Source organism: Pelobates fuscus, chromosome 6 (assembly GCF_036172605.1).
Source record: "Pelobates fuscus isolate aPelFus1 chromosome 6, aPelFus1.pri, whole genome shotgun sequence".
Taxonomy (NCBI): Eukaryota; Metazoa; Chordata; class Amphibia; order Anura; family Pelobatidae; genus Pelobates; species Pelobates fuscus.
Genome location: NC_086322.1, coordinates 245,770,368 through 245,791,323, shown reverse-complemented (window position 1 = coordinate 245,791,323; position 20,956 = coordinate 245,770,368). Strand labels below are relative to the sequence as shown.

General features: G+C 44.8%; 1 pseudogene; it reads right to left on the bottom strand.

Annotated features, from left to right (window-relative positions):
- Positions 1 to 242: 242 nt before the first annotated feature.
- On the bottom strand, positions 243 to 19,639 carry LOC134615237 (uncharacterized; annotated as a pseudogene).
- Between the last annotated feature and the right edge of the window lie 1,317 nt (positions 19,640 to 20,956).

Genomic DNA, 20,956 nt, shown 5'->3' with positions numbered 1-20,956 from the left:
AAACACAAATAAATAACTATATATACACACACACTGTCATGTTTTTTCTTTAACAAATGCCAAACAAAAAAATAAGAACCACTCACTTTTTATTTTGAGGCAGTTTCAGCACGGCAGCAAAGCAGAGAGATAAACTGCCAGTCCTTGAAAATAGAAGTTTAGGTGATGTGTTCAGGGTTGGTTAATAGGAGATCAAGCAGTATTGAAGGAAATTCAAAAAACAGAGTCAAGGCCAGTCTGAATTAGTTAACCAGGTAATCCAAGTTATAGTTTATGAAGAGGAGATTCAGAAGGGATCCGGTGATGGAACACACGGTCTCTCTAAGAGTCATCCAAAGGATTAGGAAGGAAGTTCCTCGGAACCTTTCCGCTTGTTCTTCAGAAGGAAAGGTTCCGAGGACTCCGATGCGTTGTACCTTCTCTGTAGGTGGACATGTTCTGTAGCTTATTAGTGTCAAGATGAATGCCTAAGAAGGTCAGTTTGTGAAAGTGGAACCCATAGTGAGGAAAAGTGCCATCGTCTGGTGAATACTAACCAGAGCGGAGTGAGGGCGTTCTATCGTGAGAAAGTTATCTAAGATAACTGGTGACTTCAGGACATTCACTAATATTGAGTGTTAGTCAACATAGTGTGTTAGCAAATAAGACAAACAGCTTGGGGTTACTCTTTGCTCTAAAAGTTACACGTGTGGGAAATTCATGACAATCCCTCCATAAAATGCCATGAACATGCCCTTGGGATGGCTGAAGGTAGAAGCTTGGAGGCATAGGAAATGTCTGTCTTGCCCACCCAAGCTCTGGTCAACCCCTTTGGCATAGTGCTGGGAGAATTCCTTAGAGGAAATCAATGAGTTGAGGCTAGGGGTGGGTAATTAATATGGTTGAATACCTTCTTAAGCAATGTGATTGTGTTGCGGGGTCTATTAATCACAAAAGTCTGAAGGCTAGGATGAATTCTGGGATAGTGAGTTTCTGATTGAGTCTGGGATTCTGGTGTATAGAATGACGTACAGATCATCGTAGTAGTAAGACTTTGCCTCCCACGATGTCTTAGAGTACATCAGTAAGGAGACTAAATTAACCTTTCCAGATGTCTTTGCGTATGGTCAGGGACACAAAGTATGAGGGAGTAATAATGTAAACCGATGTGCTAGGGGAGGGATTTGAAAGGATAACATAACCATGAGAGGGATTTGGGAGTCCTGTGGCTGGGATGTGCATCAATGCCTGTGGAGATTCCAGTCTCTGTAGTCCATCGTTGATGTTATGTATGGAGGCAAGTAGAGTGGATATCAATGGTTTGACTTCATGTGATTTGGACTAGTGGGCAGGGGCCACTGAAAGGTGTGGCAAGAATGTTGGCCTCTCGGGGACTGTAAAAAGAGTCAATACAAGAGGCCATGCTGGGTGAGGCCCTAACTCGTAACCTAGAGAGGTTGATGTGAGGCGTTAGCTATGTGTTGGGCCAAGGGGCGTATAACTCCATATGCGGATGAAGATGGGTGTTGGCCTCACGGAATTGATAATGATGAGGCTAGTTACTGGCATAGCTGGGAACCAGGCCACCAGTTGACATACCGGATCCGAGAATGGGACGGGTGATGGGTAGTAGCGAGGTGGGTAAACATACCTTGCTTGGGGTAGAATGTGGTTTCCTTGCCAGAGGAATGAGATATTGGAGAACCTAAAGGGAAATGAAGGTGGGAGGCAAGTTGGAACTGGAATTGGGCTTGACTTACTGTGAACGAAATACACATAATCGGGGTGGTTGTTCTTGAGGCTGGTATATGAATAGGTAACCTGAGGACAGGTATATGAATAGGTACCCTGAGGACATAGTTGTTAGAATCCTGACCCTACGATGGTGGGTACAAGATTCATAGAACATAAATCAAATATCCCTATAAGTAAGTAGGGTGAGGATCCTAGGCCACTACCAGAGACCATGGGGAGTGTTTAACCAATACTGCGACAATAATGGGGGATAGGCAGAGTCATGAGTGACTGCTAATTGGTCCTGTGACTTCTGTAGCGAAAATACATATAGGGGATATGGAATACCAAGCTATGAGGGCAGTTTTGAGCTATCCCGGTAGGACTTAGAATATTTAATTATGGTCGTGCCAGCATGGAAAGGGGAATTAAGGGTCCCCGGGCGTGGGCCTGTGTACGGCCTGGCGGAGGAATTGTGTGCCAGCTTTGACTGATGTAACATAGAACAGTTAGGAGTGGATTTGCTGTAGGTTTGGTGATACTATGCCTGGATAGCAAGGGTCGGTTAGGATGATGAACTTGCTTGAGTAGAATATAGCAGCGATGAGTAAATAACCTTTTGCGTAATACATGATTATTTTGACGTAGAGTCAGGGGGAACATATGATGGTATGGTAAAGCCTGGTACACTAGGGTTTGTCCCAGGGAACATGACTATACATATACTGAACATAGGAGTGTGGCGTGATACAAAAAAGGTTTAGAGAATAAGTGGTCGTCCGCCAAATATGTAATATACCTATCATGGGAGCAAGTATACAGATTGGCCATAACACATGGTAACAAATGTGATCTTGATGACTGCCTCAGAACAGTACCAAGTCCATGAGTGATAAAATAAGACATATGCAATACATGATGGTAATGCAATATACGTAGTGAATATTAAATGCTTACCAGAGCTGAATTAGTAATGGGAAACTGACCATATCCGTGCACAATCGTAAATAATAACAAGAAATATAGCAAACATAACCGAACTACAGGGGGCATGTAAGGATAATTAGTAGCAGGCTAAATACTTTCAAAAAGAACCTGGACATTCATGTATTAGGGAACAGTGTAAAACTAACTAATTGGTACTATGATTGTGGTGGCCGCTAGATGGAAGCATGTAACTGAGATAGACTGGAGACTAGTTCGGTAGAAATTTGACGAAAAGAAACTAGTGAATAGGAATGGAACAGAGCAGGCAGGAGTAGGTGAACTGACTTAAGTCCTGAACGGGAAAAAGTCCAGAATGGACGGCATGTAAGAACGTAAACGTGTGAACAATTGTGTTTTCATGGATTTGGCCCATACAGGGTGGTACAAGAAACAAACAACTTGACTCGGAAGCTTGCGGTGAGGTGAGAGGTCAGCTATGCGGCTGGAAAGTACCCAGACTTGGTGGACACGGAGGTTTGGTCCAGGGTAAGGCCCGGGAAGCTGGTAAGGGGTCTCATAGCGCCGGCGGGAACGAACGGCCAGTTCTGGAGAGGAGGTGAGAGTAGTCTGACTGCGTGTGGCTGGAACAGCGTCATGGGAGTTGTTAGAGCAGGGACAAATTGGTCCGATCGGCGTGGGAGTCTCTGACAGCATGTGGCTGGAGCAGCGTGATGGGAGTTGTTGGAGCAGGGAGAACTTGGTCCAATCAGCTTTGGAGTCTTTGACCGCATGTGGCTGGAACAGCATGATGGGAGTTGTTGGAGCAGGGAGACCTTGGTCCGATCATCTTGGGAGTCTCTGACCGCATGTAGCTGGGACAGCGTGATGGGAGTTGTTGGAGCAAGGAGAACTTGGTCCAATCGGCTTGGGAGTCTTTGACCGCATGTGGCTGGAACAGCGTGATGGGAGTTGCTGGAGCAGGGAGAACTTGGACCAATCGGCGTGGGAGTCTCTGACCGCATGTGGCTGGAACAGCAGGATGGGAGTTGTTGGAGCAGGGAAAAACTTGGTCCGATCAGCGTGGGAGCCACAGTAGGCCCAGACCAGCTTGTTTGGAGTTTTAGGCAGTCTGTGTTGATGACCTTTGAACCGGAAGTAGAAATGAACCAGGCAGCATCAGCCCTGTGGTGTAGGGGGCCTGAGTTTAAATAGCCGGGTAACCCCTCCCACAACTTCAGGCTACGCCTTCCAATATATATGTGTGAACATTTATTCATACTTACCGTAATTTTCTTTCCCTGGCCATAGGCCATGGGCTGAGATGTGTACCTCTAAAGTATTGTAGCTTAAACCTTTATCGAGACCTAGTTGTAGAAATTCCAGAATATCTTTGGTAAAGGCTGTCTGAATATCTACCTGTTTAGATGTTGCCCAATGCGGAAAAGACATCCCAGATTCTGTAATATGTGGTGGAAGTTTAGCGCTTTCTAGCCTGCAACAGAGTGTTGATTACCGATTGAGAAAACCCTTTTTCTTTTAACCCTTCCCTTTCAAATGCCACGCAATCAGATTGAGGGAGGCCAGATCTGGGTGGAGAACTGGGCCTTGTTGTAGAAGAGAGAGAATCTTCGGGAGCTGCCAAGGTTTTGCTTTGCAGAGACTCAACAGTAGAGGAAACCATGGTCTGCGAGGCCAAAAGAGAGGCTAAGAGAATGATGGATACTTTTTCTTGTCTCAGCCATCTCAGAAGGATAAAGATGAGAGGAATAGTAGGAGGGAATGCATATCCTAGGTTGAATAGCCATTCGCTTGACAGAGCATCTCTTCCTATTGCCTGTTGGTCAATAAATTTGGAGAAGAAATCTTTTACTTTTCTGTTCTTGTTTGTTGCCATTAGGTCTATTTGTGGTATTCCCCATCTCACTGTTATCATCTTGAATATATTGATTGATAGGCTCCATTTTCCTGGGTCTATTTCCACTTAGGAAGTCGGCTATTGAATTTTGTACTCTGGGAAGATGAACTGCAGATAAACCTGCTAGATGTACCTGCGTTAATGACATCAGTGGTCTCATTATCGTCATCATCCTCTGACTCCTGGTTCCTCCTTGATGGTTTATGTAGGCAACTACTGTTGCGTTATCTGTTCTTATTTTGACCTATTTGTGGAGGAAAAGAGGAAGGAAATGTTTCAGAGCTTTGTGTACCACCATGAGTTCCAAGAGGTTGGAGGAAGTGTCTGTTGTTGGGAAATACCATTTTCCTTGTATGAAATGTTTTGAAGATGAGCTCCCCATCGACTTGCATCCGTAGTCATAACAGTCCAAGGGATGTTCCCCAGGGGGAATCCTCCTAACAGGGACTTTTTGTGAAGACACTACATCAGAGACTGATGAACCTGATGAGGAATGTTGATGGGTTGTTGTAGATTTCCTGTTCTGAATTGGTGAATACAAATTTTCTGGAATTTTCTCATCCTCTATTGTGCCCATCTTGTGAGACCTATGGTTGAAGACATTGAACCTAGAAGACTCATGCATTTCTCCGCTGAAGTTACATTGGACACCAACATTTTTCTGACTTTCCTTATCAGCTTTGTACCTCTTTCTGGAGACAGCTGTACTGTGCCTTTGAGTGTATTGAACATGGCTCCCAAATCTTTCATGTTCTGAAATGGTTGTTGTGACAAAAGGCCTTTTGTCACTGTTTTTTTTATGTGACAATTTGCCCTGCTTCCTTGGGTTGTGGAGAAGCCTACCCTGGTGTGTATGGCCCTTTAAGAACTGTCTGGGGACATATTCAGACTTTGGTGAACAGTGCCCCTTTAAGACTGTGTCCCCAGACCCCTAAGATACTTTGTTTGTGACTTTCTCCCACTTGGTTCAGTAAATGGGCTTACTGAACCAAGTACCACCCAGGCGGACTACCCAGAAGTGGAAGCGTGCACCTAATTTACCTCCCAGTCTGGGAGCCTGCTGTAGGTAAATTGCTGACTGTTGGGGGGGCCGCCGTTCGTACAAACTAACACGTGGCGGTGGCCATCTTTATTCATTTAAACGCGGTCAGCAGTGTGTGCAGTCAAATTCATGGAACTGAAATCGGCTACACATTTCAACGAACACCGCTGACCCTTACCTTCTCCTCCACTGAGTTTTCAGCCACAGAGACTAAGTCCCGTTTGGCGATTCGAACACACGTTCCAATGGGACTTAGTCATTTTTTCAGTGTAAAATAGACCGACGGCACAGCCCAAATCTATGGAACTGTTTTGGGCAGGAAAATGTGTCAGTCACAAAGGACTTCCAGCTAACTTTTTAACTACTGGAGGAATTTGTATGATGTTTGAGAGTGTTTATATTTTAAGTATGCTGAGTAAGAATATATGCTGAATAAGGTATTGTCATGCATGAAAAAGGGCATTCATTCTCGGGACGAGAATATCATTTTGCCTCTCTATAAATCACTGGTAAGACCACATATTGAATATGCTGTGCAATTTTGGGCACCTGTTCTAAAGAAGGATATCATGGCACTAGAAAAAGTGCAGAGGCGGGCTACAAAATTAATAAAAGGAATGGAACATATCAGCTATGAAGAAAGGTTAACAAATTTAAACCTATTTAGTTTAGAAAAACGTCGCCTGAGAGGGGATATGATAACATTATACAAATATATTCGGGGCCAATACAAACCATTGTGTGGAAATCTATTCACAAACCGGACTTTACATAGGACACGAGGCCATGCGTTTAGACTGGAAGAAAGAAGATTTCGTCTAAGGCAAAGGAAAGGTTTTTTTACTGTAAGAACAATCAGGATGTGGAATTCTCTGCCTGAAGAAGTGGTTTTATCAGAGTCCATACAGATGTTCAAACAGCTACTAGATGCATACTTGCAAAGACAGAATATTCAAGGATATAATCTTTCAATGTAGGGTAATAACTGCTTGATTCAAGGATAAATCTGACTGCCATTCTGGGGTCAAGAAGGAATTTTTTGTCCTAGCTTGTTGCAAAATTGTGCTTCAAACTGGGGTTTTTTTTTTTTTTTTGCCTTTTGGATCAACAGCAAAAAACAGGTGTGAGGAAGGCTGAACTTGATGGACGCAAGTCTCGTTTCAGCTATCTAACTATGTAATATGTAATATGTGCTTTTTATGAAGATTGGATGTATAGTGTGACGAAGTGCCCTTTGCCACTTGTGCCTGGAGAGGACTACTTGCCAGCATCTTACCATGCGACTATGGCCCCTGGGAGATTTGGCCCTTCAAATACGGTATTTGGGCATATTGTATTCTATTGGACTGTGTATGGCCCTTTAAGAACCGTATATGGACTTATTTAGACTTTTGGGAAAATACCCCTTTAAGATGGCGTCCCCAGTGTCCCCAGACCTTTAAAATACTTTCCTTATGGCTTTCTCCCACTTGGTTCAGTAAATGGGGCTTATTAAACCAAGTACCACACAGGCAGACCACTCAGACGTGGAAGTGTGTAGGCAATTTACCTCCCAGGCTGGGATCCTGCTGTAGGTAAATTGCCGACCACTGGGTGGCCGCAGTTCGTGCAAAAGAACACTAGTGATGTCGCGAACACGAAATTTTCGGTTCGCGAACGGCGAACGGGAACTTCCGCAAACGTTCGCGAACCGGCGAACCGGGCGAACCGCCATTGACTTCAATGGGCAGGCGAATTTTAAAACCCACAGGGACTCTTTCTGCCCACAAAAGTGATGGAAAAGTTGTTTCAAGGGGACTAACACCTGGACTGTGGCATGCCAGGGGGGGGATCCATGGCAAAACTCCCATGGAAAATTACACAGTTGATGCAGAGTCTGGTTTTAATCCATAAAGGGCATAAATCACCTAACATTCCTAAATTGTTTGGAATAACGTGTTTTAAAACATCAGGTATGATGTTGTATCGATCAGGTAGTGTAAGGGTTACGCCCGCTTCACAGTGACAGACCAAACTCCCCGTTTAACGCACCGCAAACAACCGCAAACAGTCCATTTGCACATGTTTTAGTGCAAACTAGTCTAACTACTAATATAGTTGAAACATGCTACTTTTATTCATGCCAGACAACCATGCAGGCCAGACTAACAAACATGCCAGGGCCAATCATAGTTAACCACCTCAGATAGTAACATGGCTCCCTCTTTATACAGAATAACATGGCTCCCTCTATATACAGAGTAACATGGCTTCCCTCTATATACCGTGTAAACATGGCTCCCTCTATATACAGAATAACATGGCTCCCTCTATATACAGAGTAACATGGATCCCCTCTATATACAGTGTAAACATGGCTCCTCTCTATATACAGAGTAACATGGCTCCCTCTATATACAGTGTAAACATGGCTCCTCTCTATATACAGAGTAACATGGCTCCCCTCTATATACTGATATCGGAGAAACTGACGGAAGCCAAGCACAGAGAGATGGACACAGGTTTCTTCAGGAAGGAAGAGATTCTTTATTCGGTTCACCGATCGGGACTCAGAGGGACTAATGTCACCAAAATACAACAAGTTCTGAGCCCCGGACAATAGTGCAGGCTCCTTATATAGGCACATAACTCCTCCCATATTAAGCTCCACCCGCACATTCTCTTAACCAATCAAAACAAATAAGAATTAACTTCCTGTTTGACCGCATGGCTTGTCCAGCACAATGGAGGAGGGGAATACTACATCCTGTATTCTCGCACATGCTCCGTACACTACTGATCCTATCTTGCCACGTGCAACCAACCGACCGATACGTCAGCATATGCACGTACACATGCCACGTGGTAATCTCGGCCTACTAAATTTATTTTTACCGAGATTCCACCACATTCCCCCCTTTGATGCCTCTTGATATTTCACAATTACTTGAGGCATCACTTAACCTTGGTTTGCATACACCTCAGGTTACCAGGAACCAGACCAAACTTTTCCTATGATGTGAATCCCTCAACACTCCTCTTCCTGCATTGGTTCTCCCTGATCTAGAGCCTCATATTTATATATGGCCATTATCTGTGCTGCAGCCTTCCTTTCTGCTATATTTTCTATCAGGCTTTGCACAGACCTAATTACTAAGGGGATAAGACATGGCAGGAGTAGACACAACATTAAAATCAGTATGACTCCGCCTACCAATGCCTTAAGCCCTCCAAACTGCTCATACTAGTTACCAAACCAACTACTTGGATTATACCCTTTCCATACCTGAGTAGGCACATGCGCTAGTTTAACCATATGGCTAGTAAGCTCAGCTATTGCTTGCCCTTCGTCATCTATTTGAAGACAGCAATTGCTCAGGTTAAACTTCCCACATACACCTCCCTCTACTGCCAATAGGTAATCCAAGGCTAATCTATTTTGGTACACTGCTGTCCTCATCCTGGTATTATGCTTCGCTAAAAGATTGAGCGCTTGTGAGGTCTCATTAGTAATTATCTCAACCACCGCCTGTAACCTTATAATGCGGTTGAGCATATAAATTGGGGTTCTATATCCGAAAGTACCATCCTCTGCCCACGTGGCTGGCCCATAATAATCTATAATACGCTGGGGAGGCCATTCATCATCTTCCCAGGCGCCTATCTCTATGGGTCCCCTTTTCTTCCTATGATTCACATCATACACTTTAACACCCAAAGTCTCACCTGTTTCAATAGGTAACAAGAAGAAGGATGCTTTGAGCATACCTAACACACATGCCCCCTCCCAGTCCTGTGGCAACTCCGAATAGGCCTTCTTACCACAGATCCAGTACAAATTTGCTGGGGCTTTCCAACTAGATGTGATAGATAAATCAAACCATACGTCCTTTAAATTGGCATATCTTGCAAACGGGTTAGATGGTTCTGAGACATTTGTGTCAGGATCGGGACAGGGATCCAACACGCAGAGTACAAACAGTAGCCAGATACGTATACCGGACCTTAGAATGGCCGGACTAACGTAAGTAGTACAGTATAGAATGGTCAAAGACAAGCCGAGGTCGAGGGTAACAGAAGACAGGTAAGCGAGAGACAAGCCGAATCAAGGGTAACAGAGATAAGCAGAGTAAGGTAAACAAGCCGGGTCAAAACCAAAAGGGATAATAGAATACACAAGCACTGAGTGACTAGAACAAGCTAGAACCACGACAGGGCAATGAGCTAATGAAAGAAGCTCTGTTAAATACCCTGTTCAGAGCAGTAACCACGCCTCCGAGGCGTCCTGATTGGTCCTGCAGCAATTGAGTGCCAGGTCGTTCCGGAGGAGTGTCCTGATGACAACTTCCTGCCTAGATGCTGTAAAAGGCAGTCACTCCCTCGCGGCCGGCCTTGCATGACCGGATAGACCGTGGAGAAGGGAGCCATCAGGCCGTCTGGATGGAGGAACAGCTAAGTCTCTACCTCTTTCAGAGGTAGAGACCACAGGTACCCTGACAGTACCCCCCCTCTCAGATACGCCCACCGGGCGGAATACACCAGGGCGAGAAGGGAATCGAGAGTGAAACGCCCTGCGGAGACGGGGAGCATGCACCTCCTCCTGAGGTACCCAACTTCTCTCCTCAGGACCATAACCCTTCCAATCGACCAGATATTGCAGTTTCCCCCGGGAGATTCGAGAATCAACGATGGAATTGACCTCATACTCCTCCTGACCCTCCACCTGAACTGAGCGGGGAAGGGCGATCGTGGAGGAGAACCTGTTACATATTAATGGTTTTAGCAAGGAAACATGAAATGAATTAGGAATGCGTAAGGCATTAGGCAACGCTGAACGATACGCAACTGGGTTAATTTGAGACAGTACCCTGTACGGTCCAATATATCGAGGAGCAAATTTCATGGACGCCACTTTTAACCGAATGTTTCTAGTACTTAACCATACTCTATCGCCTGGAACAAACACCGGTGCTGCCCTTCTACGTTTGTCAGCGTGTTTTTTAACCAGCGTAGAATTGTGCAGAAGGATTTGTCGAGTTCGATCCCACAACTTTCTTAAATTGGCAACATGAACATCCACCGACGGTATCCCTTGAGAAGAAGACTCCGAAGGAAGGATGGAAGGATGAAAGCCATAATTCAAGAAAAAAGGGCTAGAATGCGTAGAATCACAAATGAGATTGTTATGTGCAAACTCCGCCCAAGGAATCAAACCGACCCAATCGTCCTGGTGTTCTGAAACGAAACAACGTAAATATTGTTCAACTTTTTGGTTAGTGTGTTCAGCCGCTCCATTGGACTGAGGATGATAGGCAGAGGAGAAATTCAACTTGATGCCTAGTTGGAAGCAGAATGATCTCCAAAAACGGGAAACAAATTGGGAGCCTCTGTCAGAGACAATTTGGGAAGGTATCCCATGCAAACGGAAAATCTCCCTGGCGAATATCTCCGCTAACTCGGGCGAAGATGGGAGTTTAGGTAAGGGAATGAAGTGAGCCATTTTAGTAAATCTGTCTACCACAGTGAGGATGACAGTCTGCTTTTTAGAGATAGGCAAATCAACAATGAAGTCCATTGCCAGGCAGGACCAAGGCTTTTCAGGAACCTCTAAAGGGTGCAGAAATCCGCATGGAAGCGAATGGGGTAGCTTGGTCTTGGTACAAACTTCACATGCCCCGATGAATTCTTTAATATCCTTGCGTAAGTCAGGCCACCAAAAATCTTTAGAGACCAGCGCATAAGTCTTGCGGATGCCAGGATGCCCAGCCACCTTGCTGTTATGGAGACAGCGTAGCACCTCCAGTTGGAGAGCGGCAGGAACGAAGTGTCGATCCCCAGGGGTCTGTTTGGGTGCCAAATGCTGAAACTTCATGATCTCAGAAAGCAATGGAGAGTGAATCCTGAGATTCGTGTTCGCGATGATATTCCCCTTAGGAACTATGGAGGACAGAAGTGGTTCAGTTATAGTGGATGGTTCATATTGACGAGACAAAGCATCGGCTTTAGAGTTCTTAGAACCAGGTCTATACGTAAGTACATAATTAAAGTGAGTGAGGAACAAGGCCCAGAGAGCCTGCCTGGCGGACAAGCTCTTAGCCTCCCCAATATAAGACAAGTTCTTATGATCCGTTAGAATAGTAACAGGGTGTAGTGTCCCTTCCAGTAAATGTCTCCACTCCTTTAAAGCCTTAATGACCGCTAACAGTTCCCTCTCCCCGATGTCATATCTGCTCTCAGGCCCAGAAAATGTTTTAGAGAAGAAACCACAAGGGTGTAACGGTTTATCCACCCCTAACCTTTGAGACAGAACAGCCCCAACTCCTGTCTCAGAAGCATCGACCTCGAGCAAGAAAGGCAGAGTCGTATCAGGATGAACTAGAATGGGAGCTGAGGCAAAAAGTTCCTTGAGAGTCTTAAAAGCACCAAGAGCTTCCTCAGACCAGAACTTAGTATCAGCCCCTTGTTTGGTCATATTGGTAATAGGCGCAATGATAGAGGAGTAACCCTTAATGAAGCGCCTATAGTAGTTGGAAAAACCAATAAACCTTTGGATAGCCTTGAGTCCTTTGGGCAAAGGCCAGTCTAAAATAGATTGGAGTTTACCAGGATCCATTTTAAAACCTTCCCCAGAAATCACGTACCCAAGAAAGTCTACCTGAGACTGATCAAAACTGCACTTCTCCAATTTGCAGTATAGACCATGTTGCAGAAGTTTGTGTAACACCTTTCTGACCTGTCTATGGTGAGTCTCAATCTCCTTAGAGTGTATTAGTATGTCGTCCAGGTAAACAATAACACAATCATGCTGAAACTCCCTAAGTACCTCATTAATCAAATCCTGAAATACTGCAGGAGCATTGCATAGTCCAAATGGCATAACAGTGTATTCGTAATGGCCATACCGGGTATTGAATGCCGTCATCCACTCGTGACCTTGCTGGATTCTCACCAAATTGTAAGCCCCTCTGAGATCTAACTTGGTGAAGATTTTGGAGCCCTTAAGACGATCAAATAACTCGGTAATCAGTGGGATAGGATAGGCATTTCTGACAGTTATTTTATTCAAGCCTCGGTAATCGATACAAGGTCTCAGCGTGCCATCCTTCTTCTTAATGAAAAAGAACCCCGCCCCGGCCGGAGAAGAAGACCTCCTGATGAATCCCTTTTCTAAATTCTCCTGAATATACTCTTCTAGAACCGAGTTTTCCTGAACAGACAAAGGATATACATGGCCCCTCGGAGGCATAGTCCCGGGTAGAAGCTTAATTTTACAGTCAAATGACCTGTGTGGCGGCAAAGAATCTGCATTCTTCTTGTCAAACACTGCCCTTAAGTCTAGGTAAAGGTCTGGTATTTGTCTTTCTGTGGACTGAGTAGGATTCTCCTGTATGTTAATATTAGCTAATGGAGAAACCTTGCACAAACACCGATCCTGGCAGCCCTGGCCCCACGAGAGTATCTCCCCTAACTCCCAATCGATAATAGGGTTATGTTCTTTCAACCATGGATACCCCAGAACTATGGGAACGGAAGGAGACGAAATGAGCAGAAGAGATAACTTCTCCACGTGTAGGATACCAACATTTAAATCAATGGGTATGGTCTCACGAAAGATAACAGGGTCTAGTAGTGGTCTACCATCTATGGCCTCAACGGCCAAGGGTGTCTCCCTTAGCTGGGATGGGAAATTGTTTTTACTAGCAAAGGCTTGGTCGATAAAATTCTCAGCAGCACCGGAATCTATCAAAGCCATAGCCCTTACTACTTCCCTCCCGCAAGTTAAGGAAACTGGTAGCAGAAGCCTGTGATCTTTATAATTAGGAGTAGAGGACAATATAGAAACACCCAAGGCCTGTCCTCTAGAGAGATTTAGGTGCGAGCGTTTCCCGGGCGGTTAGAACAGTTCGAGAGTAAATGACCCTTAGCTCCACAATACATACACAAACCCTCTCTTCTCCTGTATTGTCTTTCCTCCTCAGAGAGGCGGGTATACCCTATCTGCATAGGTTCAGGAAGCAAAGATACAGTGGAGTCAGGACTTGGAAAAGCGGGGGCTAACCTAAAAGAAGGTCTCCGGTTCCTCTCTCGAGTGTTCTGTCTCTCTCTTAAACGTTCATCTATACGAGAGATGAACGAAATTAAATCCTCTAAATTCTCGGGGAGTTCTCTGGTAGCAACCTCATCAATGATTACTTCAGATAAGCCATTCAAAAATACATCCATATACGCCTGCTCATTCCACTTGACCTCTGACGCCAGAGACCTGAACTCTAGTGCATAATCCACCAGTGTTCGGTTCTCCTGTTTCAGACGCAACAGTAATTTGGCTGCATTAACCTTTCTACCTGGAGGGTCAAATGTTCTTCTAAAAGCAGCTACAAAGGCGTTATAGTTATAAACTAATGGGTTATCGTTCTCCAATAATGGGTTGGCCCATCTCAGAGCTTTCTCAATAAGTAGGGTGATAATAAATCCTACCTTTGCCCTATCTGTAGGATAAGAGCGAGGTTGCAATTCAAAGTGGATACTAATTTGGTTTAAGAAACCACGACACTTCTCAGGAGCCCCACCATAGCGTACTGGGGGGGTAATGCGAGAAGAAGCACCCACTGTGGCTACCTCTAGACCTGAACCGACAGGAGAAACAGGGGTATTACGTATCTCCTCTGGTGGGTTATTGGCACGAGATAATAGAGCCTGTAGCGCAAGCGCCATCTGATCCATTCTGTGATCCATGGCTTCAAACCTAGGATCAGGAGAAGCCAGCTGACAGTTTGTACTTGCAGGATCCATTGGCCCTGTCGTAATGTCAGGATCGGGACAGGGATCCAACACGCAGAGTACAAACAGTAGCCAGATACGTATACCGGACCTTAGAATGGCCGGACTAACGTAAGTAGTACAGTATAGAATGGTCAAAGACAAGCCGAGGTCGAGGGTAACAGAAGACAGGTAAGCGAGAGACAAGCCGAATCAAGGGTAACAGAGATAAGCAGAGTAAGGTAAACAAGCCGGGTCAAAACCAAAAGGGATAATAGAATACACAAGCACTGAGTGACTAGAACAAGCTAGAACCACGACAGGGCAATGAGCTAATGAAAGAAGCTCTGTTAAATACCCTGTTCAGAGCAGTAACCACGCCTCCGAGGCGTCCTGATTGGTCCTGCAGCAATTGAGTGACAGGTCGTTCCGGAGGAGTGTCCTGATGACAACTTCCTGCCTAGATGCTGTAAAAGGCAGTCACTCCCTCGCGGCCGGCCTTGCATGACCGGATAGACCGTGGAGAAGGGAGCCATCAGGCCGTCTGGATGGAGGAACAGCTAAGTCTCTACCTCTTTCAGAGGTAGAGACCACAGGTACCCTGACAATTTGAAGCCGACCACCAAGTTGTATTCTTTGTATCATCATCATAAGCTTTTTGCCCTAGACAAGTTAATTCTCCTACAGAAGTATTAAACGTCATTCCTTTCCTTGCTATGCAAACATAACCTATGATGGAGGTCTTTAATCTCCACTCAGATTTACCTCTAACACTCATCTGATAATCGGCTTGTGAAGATATTAATTGTTCAACTGCCTCAGAACCGGACATTACCTCCTTTGCTTCCCAAGGCTTCCCATTGGTCTCCCATGTTAGTACCTCCACACACATAACAGTTGGTTACATTAAGACTACCGGCAATACTTTCAGCTAAATATATGAACAGGTTTTTAGCGTTATGGGGGATCTTATTATCTATTCTCATCTCTTCATAAAACGAATGGAATACCTGATGAGTTTGGGAGGTTACCGTATCGGTCTCTATCCCTATAAACAATACTGTCCCAGGGTCTAAACCCGTCCCGTATATTTGAAACCCAAATAAGTTACCATATCTATCTAAGAATTGGTCAGGATTGTTTATAAGAATATGGACTGGATTGCATTCCATAGACTTACAGTATGGATTGGTAGGCAACTTAGTCACAATCATGTCCTTGTATGCTGTCTGTCCCCAAGTTGCCCACCCCACACAAGACCAATATGGGCAAAAATTATAATCCCTATTTGGGCATGTAGGACTCACATACTTATTTTTACTACTGGGACATATATATTTATCATTAGACCCATACATTCTCTCCCATCAAAGATCCCCACATACATTCCACGGCTTTCTACCACTTGATATTGCTTTACATGCATCAAATAGCAGAACACCCGAAGAATGTACGGATTCTAACATCGTTTTATTTATTAGGGTCCCCTGAGGATCTCCATTCCTGAGAGTCAACCAAATTGTACGGGGTTGATACTCTGGATTGAAGCACTTAGGTTCTCCTATCCCTAAATGGCATACACTATACTCTACATTTAAGTATCTACACCTGGACACATCACCTTTACATTCATATTGCGAATGCCAAATTAGGGTCTGGGAAATATGGTTACCTGTTCTTGTAGTCTTAATGCATACCTCACAGCTAGGAGTGTCGGTACCTCTACCTTCCTGAATATAAAAAGACATATAAATAAACATTATCATAAGCACATCTTTCGTCGACATCCTCAGTCTTCGTCCGTGCGATGGCACCTCAGCTTCCAGGTTGTAAGGGCTGCAGGGAATGGAGTTCTGCTCGTCTTCACAGGGGTCCCTTCGAGACTTTCCTGGCTTTTAAATTACACGTTGGTGAGCAGACAGGCTTTATTATGGCCGTCTAAATACTCACTTACCAATCTCTGAAACAATAAAATTTGTAATTTACAAGTTTCCTCGTCACTCCGACTGAGTCGTGCGCTTTAACCGGATCTTGCAGGGATTCTCTGGATCTGATGTAGCTTGCCAAGAATCTACCGCTGCTGGTTTAACCCTGGAGTGATGAATCCACGGAGTCACTTCAGCCACTTTTATCGCTGTAGGGGTAGACAAAAGAACAACATAAGGACCTCTCCACTTGGGCCCTACTCTTTAATCCACACTTGGTCTCCTGGGTGGTAACTATGAACAGGGGGATAAATATTCACAGGTAATCTATCTTGTACCCATTTCTGTACCTCCTCCATAGTCTTACCCAACTCTACAACCTGCTGCCGGGTAATTCCTTCTCCCAACTGACTCAAATCCCCCCTTAAGTTACCAAGTACGGGAGGTGGACGCCCATACATGATTTCAAAAGGAGAGAGACCCATCCTTCTGGTAGGTGTACTGCGAATTCGCAACAGAGCTATGGGCAAAAGAACGTTCCACTTAAGTTGGGTTTCCTGACACATCTTTGCCAACTGATTCTTAATAGTTCTATTCATTCTCTCTACTTTACCAGAACTCCGAGGTCTATATGCCGTATGAAGTCTCCACTTTATACTAAGCATATGAGTCAGTTGTTGTAGGCACTGATGAACAAAAGCTGGACCATTGTCCGATCCTACAGAGCAGGGTAGTCCATATCGGGGTATTATTTCTCGTAGCAGGCATCTCACAACTTCTCCTGCTTTCTCTGTACGAGTAGGACATGCTTCTACCCAGCCTGAATAGGTGCACACAACTACTAGTAGGTAGCGATGTCCACCAGATTTAGGCATTACTGTATAGTCAATTTGTAGATCGGACATAGGGAGTCCCCCCATATACTGAACTCCTGGTGGCTTTACTGGTCCTTGCCTTGCATTATCTTTAGCACACATTACACATCTTCGTACAGTGGCTTGAGTTAAGTTGGACAATCTTGGTATGTAGAAATGTTTTCTGAGAGATTCTTCTGTACTATCTCTTCCAGAATGCGTCCCGTTATGATAGTTTTGGACGATTTCTACCGCTAGTGATGCTGGAATGACTATTCTCCCATCTTCTAACTGATACCATTTGTTCTCCAAATACTTTCCAGATTCAGTCTTTAACCACTCTTCTTCTTGAGCTGTATAAACTGGAGTCCATTGAGACAGTGGAGTTGGAATAAGAGCAGCTATATGTCTGTCTTCCTGATTCAGCGGCACGCTTAGCTGCACTATCTGCCATCCGATTTCCTTTGGTTACATCACCATCTCCTCTCAGATGCGCTAGACAATGTATAATACCGACTTCTTTCGGTTCCCATACTGCTTCCAATAGTTGTAGTATTTCAGCTGCGTACTTGATTTCTTTGCCCTCTGAATTCAATAGTCCTCTTTCTTTATACAAAGCTCCGTGGGCATGAGTGGTTAAAAACGCATACTTGGAGTCCGTGGAGATGTTCACTCTTAAACCTTCAGCCAATTGTAACGCTCGTGTCAGTGCTATTAATTCTGCCTTTTGTGCCGATGTTCCTTTTGACAGTGGCCGAGCTTCTATCACCTTATCTATCATTGTTACTGCATATCCTGCATAGCGAATCCCTTCTTTCACATAACTACTGCCGTCTGTATAATATTGGACATCGGGGTTCTGGATGGGAAAATCATGAAGATCTGGTCTACTTGAAAATACTTCATCCATTACTTCCAAACAATCATGTTGACTTTCAGTAGGTTGCGGCAGAAGGGTAGCTGGATTTAAGGTATTTACAGTCTCTAAATGCACTCTTGGGTTTCACACAACATTGCTTGATACTTGGTCATACGGCTGTTACTAAACCAATGATTTCCTTTGTAATCCAACAACGTCTGTACTGCATGTGGAACTCGTACATAAAGTTCTTGACCCAGAGTGAGTTTATCGGCTTCAGCTACCAGCAGGGCGGCTGCAGCTACGGCTCTTTGACAAGGTGGAAGACCGCTGGCCACTGCGTCCAGTTGCTTAGACATGTAGGCAACAGGTCTTTGCCATGATCCCAAGTACTGTGTCAATACTCCCACAGCTATTCTTCTTTGCTCGTGTACATACAGGTAGAATGGTCGTGTGTGATCAGGTAGACCTAATGCTGGGGCACTCATCAAAGCCCTCTTCACATCTTCAGATGCCGTTTGCTGTTCTTGAGTCCATAGGAAGGGGTCGTGTTCTGTACCCTTGATAGCTGTATACAGAGGTTTTGCCAATATCGCATAACTGGGAATCCATATCCTACAGAAGCCTGCTGCCCCCAAGAACTCTCGCACTTGTCTTCTATTCTTGGGTGTTGGTATTTGGCACACAGTTTCTTTTCTCTCTGGCCCCATTATTCTTTGACCTTCAGAGATATGGAATCCCAGATATTTGACAGTTGGCAGACACAACTGAGCCTTCTTCCTAGACACCTTGTATCCTGCCTTCCAGAGAATGTGTAGTAGATCGTGTGTTGCTTGCTGACAGACTTCTCTTGTAACTGCTGCTATCAACAAGTCGTCTACATATTGTAATAATACACACTCTCCTGGGATGGACTTGAAATCCAGTAGATCTTGACTCAGAGCTGAACCAAATAGGGTCGGTGAGCTTTTAAACCCTTGGGGTAGTCTTGTCCAAGTCATCTGGCGTTTCGAGCCCGTTACAGCATTTTCCCATTGGAAAGCGAAGATACATTGGCTTTCTGCGGCAATTTGAAGGCAAAAGAAGGCATCTTTGAGGTCTAGGACTGTAAAATAGGTAGCCCCGCCCGGAATTAAAGCAAGCAGGTTATACGGATTGGGCACAACTGGATGTATACTAACAACCGCATCATTGACTGCTCTCAAGTCCTGCACAGGACGATACTCATCTGTACCGGGCTTTTGAACAGGCAGCAATGGGGTGTTCCAGGGGGAAGTACAGTATTTTAGGACACCATACCGTATGAACTTATCCAGATAAGATTGAATATTTTTCTTAGCCTTCTGCGGGATGTGATATTGCCGTAGGCTCACTGGATAAACCCCAAGCTTTAGTTCAATTCGAATAGGTGGAATATTGCGGGCCAGTCCTGGTGGGTTGTTCTCTGCCCAAACTCCTGGTATGTTGAATAAGGATTCATCACTCTTAGGGTTTTGGCTAGTCAACGCTGTATAAAGTCGCCACTCTTCTTCCTTTGGTACGGATAATGTCATAATGTCCATTAAACTTTAAGGATGTTGTTCCGTTTGGTAGGAATGTAATCTGCGCTTGTAATTTGGATAGCAAATCACGTCCCAACAATTGGACTGGACATTCAGGCATGTAAAGGAATTGATGTTTTACTACGTGGCCTCTCAATGTACAGAGTCGACTTTTAAGAACCGTTTTTTCAGCACTCCTTCCAGTTGCTCCTATTACGGTAATAGTTCTTCCAGATGGAGGAGCAACTAGATAAGTCACCACCGAATGTTCAGCACCAGTGTCGATCATGAATGCACTCCTTTTTCCCCCTATTGATACATCGACCATAGGCTCCGCTCGACCAAGCCCGGTCAGTATCAATAGCTCTCCATGACCGTGTCAGCCAATCCTACAAAGTCCCTATCTTCTCTATCGCGGGACCTTTGCGCTGCGGGATAGTATCTATCTTCTCTTACACTTCCTCTGTTATTACTATTACTCCCTCCGGGACCTCCTCTACCTCTCGCTCTGCCTCTAAAGTTTCCATAACCTGCCCTGGGTGGGTCTCTCTCGTATTGCTCTCTTTTTGGACACTCGCTTCTCCAATGCCCTTCTTCTCTACAATACGCACACTGATTCCTACTCAGGGGTTCCCTATTCCACCTACTATCGCCTCTATCTGGGCCCGTCTATCTACGCCTGCGATCGCTACCGCTAGCATATCCGCCTTTTTACGCATCTTGCGCTCTTCCTCTTTCTTACTTTCTGATTCCCTATTCATATACACCTTATTTGCTACCTCCAATAGTTGGGTGATGGACATTCCTGCGAACCCTTCTAACTTCTGTAGCTTGCGCTTAATATCTCCGTAAGCTTGGCTGACAAAGGCAGAGTTTACCATTCGGGAATTCTCAGTGTCTTCCGGATTAAAGGCGGTATTCAGGCGGTATGCCTCCAATAATCGGTCATAAAAGACACTGGGCGCTTCATCACTTTTCTGAATCACCTCAACCGTCTTCGACATATTTATGGCTTTTCTCCCTCCGGCTTTCATGCCAGCAATTATAGCGTCTCTATAGGCTTTTAGTTGAACCATATCTGCGCCATTAACATCCCATTCGGGATCAGCATTAGGATAATGAGTTGCGGCCCATGCTGCTGGATTTGCTTGGTTTAAAGTACGGGCTTCTTCCTCCAGCGCTTTAATAGCCGCTTGGTTTATCCTAGTCCTCTCCTCGTTGTTAAACAATGTCATTAATAATTGCTGGCAATCAGCCCAAGTTGGATTATGCGTCTGGACTATCGAGGTGAACAGGTTGGTCATCGCTTGTGGCTTTTCAGTATACGAGGAATTGTGGGTCTTCCAATTCAAGAGATCGGTAGTCATGAACGAGACATATACGAACACTGGGTCAGCATACACCATTTGACCTAAATCATTAAGGTAAAAGGCTGACCCAG